This window comes from Corvus hawaiiensis, unplaced genomic scaffold, assembly GCF_020740725.1.
Source record: "Corvus hawaiiensis isolate bCorHaw1 unplaced genomic scaffold, bCorHaw1.pri.cur scaffold_109_ctg1, whole genome shotgun sequence".
Lineage (NCBI taxonomy): Eukaryota > Metazoa > Chordata > Aves > Passeriformes > Corvidae > Corvus > Corvus hawaiiensis.
In genome coordinates this window covers 152,882-156,218 of record NW_025963277.1, presented here as the reverse complement: position 1 = coordinate 156,218, position 3,337 = coordinate 152,882, and the positions used below count along the sequence as shown (strand labels likewise).

General features: G+C 56.0%; 1 long non-coding RNA gene across 1 annotated transcript; it reads right to left on the bottom strand.

The window, feature by feature from the left end:
• Positions 1–1,508: 1,508 nt before the first annotated feature.
• Positions 1,509–1,975, bottom strand: LOC125320848. Its single transcript, XR_007201313.1, has 2 exons — positions 1,939–1,975; positions 1,509–1,550 (listed from the first exon to the last, which is right to left on the bottom strand). It is a non-coding gene; the product is annotated as an uncharacterized LOC125320848 (long non-coding RNA).
• Between the last annotated feature and the right edge of the window lie 1,362 nt (positions 1,976–3,337).

The following is a 3,337-nucleotide window of genomic DNA, read 5'->3' as shown; positions in this document are numbered from 1 at the left end:
CCATGGAGGATTTTTTAGATAGATCTCCTTGTACGATCGTTATATAATATTATTAGGTAGTCCAGGAACCCATCCCTGTGCCTGGACACCCATCCCTGGGCCGGGGCAGCCATCCCTGGGCCGGAATACCGATCCCCCGCAGCCCCCACCGTCCGCTCGGGGCTGTCCCCGTTCCCCGCTCACCTCCGAGCCCGGAGCACCCGCGCCAGTGCCCCCGGCCCGGCCGCGCTGCTCCCCGGGCTCCCCGCCATTGCCGCTCCTGGCGAAGAAGGGCGGAAGTCACCGGGACCGCACCAATGTGGCGATCGGGTCAGTGGCTATTCGACCTTCTCAAGATGGCGGCCGGAAGGACCCCGCTCCGTCTATTTCGCTGCCTGAATGCTCCCGCCACCCCCAGGCGCCGCCGACCCCACAGTCGGCGTCCGCATAGCGGGAAACGCCTCAGAAAATTGCGTGCAAGCGCTGGGCTGGCGTCGGCGTCGCGTTCAGGCAGCCGAATAGATGCAGCTTGGGGGGGAGGGGGGGGGGGGGGGTCCTGCCGCCATACTGAGAAGGTCATAAAACAGTGCACACGACCGCCATCTTTAGTGTGGCTGCGACAAAACTTCCGCCCTTCGCCGCCATCTTGGGTGCTGGCAGAAGCCACTTCCGGTCGAGCCGCCATCTTTAGTGTGGTACACTTAAGGGCCCCCGCCGCTCCTCACAAGGGCGTCTATTCGGCTGCCTGAATCCGGCCCGGACTCCGACGCCGGCCCCGCGCTTTCCGCGCGATTTTCCGCGGCGCTTCCCGGTGCGAGGACACGGCTGGTGGGGTCAGCGGCACCGGAGGCGGGCGACGGCCGCGCGACCGGCGGCAGGCATCGGCAGGGACACCTCTCAAAGGGGCCTATCGCGTCCCCCATCTTGAGTGTGGCGGAAGTGGCACCAGCCCTCGTCAAGGTCCTGGCAGGTGCTAATAAAGCGTCACTTACCGCCATCCCGAAAGCGCCCAACTGCGCCTTCCTTTCCGAGCCGCCCCCTTGAGAGCGGCACGCGGGCGGCTCGATTCCGACCGTGCCCGCCCGGTGCTCCCCGCCCCGGGTCGCGCTGCGACCGCGCCTCTGCTGCCCGGCAAAACCGGCCCCGCCGGGCCGCCCCCCGCGCTGTCATTCCTCGCGGTCGCCGCCCCGCACGGCGCCCACTCCTTTCCATAGCTGTGGCCCCGCTCACGCACGGCCGTGTCCCTCGGCGCTCCGAACCGCCCTTCGCCCCTCCCCTCCGCTGACAGACACCACCCCGCTCGCTCCCTCTCCTTGCCCTTGCCACGCTCGGCAGCCACTGAGGCCGCCGCCCTCTCGGCTCAGCCGGCACCGGGCGGCAGCAGCGCCGCCCAGCTCAGCCCGGGGGCAGGGACAGAGCAGAGGGAAAAGCCGCCTCTGGGCGCTCTGCAGCTCCTGCAGCCCGAGCGTCTCGGCTCCTGGGCCAGGCACTTGCTTCTTTCCTTCCTGGAGAAAAACGTCGGCTCGTTATTCTCAAAACCTGCTGATCTCTATTCCCAGCTTCTTATATTGCTGTATATGTTAGGGTAGATAGAGAGGCTGTATTTGAAAATTAATCTATACATAAATTAGTATGCGGCATCAATATACCTAAAAGTGAAAAACGAGGGGTTTAGTATTCTACACTCTCCCCTCCCTGTGAATTTTCTGGCAGTTTTGGGTCCCTCGGGGGGAGGGCACCCAGCATGACCCCCCTCATTCCCATTCTCATCTCTTTCCTCAGCTGCACGTGGATTTGTGCCTCCTCTGAGGATTTGGAAAGGAATTTAGGAACCCCCTTCCCTTTCTGTGGTTTCCAGCTTTTTCTCTGAGGCGGCCCAAAAGGCAAACAGGAGAAAAAAAAACCCCAGAAGTGCACAAAATCCCAGCCCCTCCCAAGATGCAGCTCCTCACACCAAACCTTGGGAGAATCCCTGGTGCTTCCAACACCGCTGCAATCCCACCTGGAGCTGAGCCTACAGGGTGCTCTGCCTAATCCACATGCAAGCCTGGATAGCCCAAAGCCTGCGAGAAAAGAGGAGGCAAAGTGAAGGGGAGAGGTGGGGAAAAACGGAGTTTTGGGTTTTTCCCGTGTTTGCAAAAGGATTGAAGGGCAGGATGGAGAGGTTTCGTGGAAAAGAAGTACCAAAGGCTGCTTCATTCCCAGCAATTAATTAGCGCTGCTCAGGCTGAATCCAAGAGGACAAATGCACCAGGATCAAACAGGAGCGGCCGACAGGATGGGTTATGACACAGATCTGTGAAGCTGGAGCCTTCTTTCTTCTCCCGGGCTCTCCCAGAAATTCTCCATGGCCGGACGTGCTCCCGCTCTCCCCGCTGGGGAGGATGGACTTGGATAGCCCGGCTGACTGGTGAGCCTAAAACAAGAAAGTGATGCAGTGATCCAAGTGTTTTTCCTGAGGAAATTACATCTAATACTGGAATACCAAGTTACAAAATACAACAGCAATCCAGTTTTACAATACCAGAGTATCTAGTTTCAAAGTACCAGAGGACCAAGTTCCAAAATACCAAAAAAATTCAGTTTCAAAATACTAGAAAATCAAGTTGCAAAAAAATCAAAACAGCCCCGTTTCAGAATACCAAATTGCAAAATCCCAGTTTTCTGACGTCTTATGTGGGCAGAGATGCAATACTGTCAACATGGGATCTGTGCTACCAAAATGGGTATTTTCTCCTTAGGGGCAGCACCTAAGGAGGCAGGGCAGCACATGGGCTCTCAGGGGGAAACGTCCAACTTTCCCCTTTCACCTCGTCAGTCCTAACCCAGTGCCCCCAGAAAAAAGGAGGTTTACCAGGAGAAAAGGGCTTTAAACAAAAGGACAATCTTCCTTCTTCATGACTGTGTTTAAATTGAGGGGGAATCCCCTTCCTCTGCAATTTTAAGGGTACTAATTGAAGAAAACCCTGCCTTTTCCATGCTCTTAGGGGTATTGCTTGACAGGGAATCCCTAGTTTCCATTATTTTCTAGTTTAAATAGAAGCAGATAACTTTGACAATGCTATGTTATGGGTTCGAATTGAGCAGAACTCCCCCATTTTCATCATCCTAAGGTTTAAAGGAAGGGTAAAGCCCTATTGTCCCTCCTTTCTGAGGCTTTAAATTGAGGGGAAAATCACGTATTCTCTGACTCCTTGTTGGGGTTTTAGTTTAGTCTTAGTTTTTTTTTTCCTGTTAAAGGAATTTTCTCCCATATGCATGTTGCTAGGGGACAAATAGCTGTACTTAAGAAAGACAAAAAGGGGAGTGGGGCGGGCCTGGCTACTCCTTTGTCTACACCTGGGTGTGGGGTCAGTTC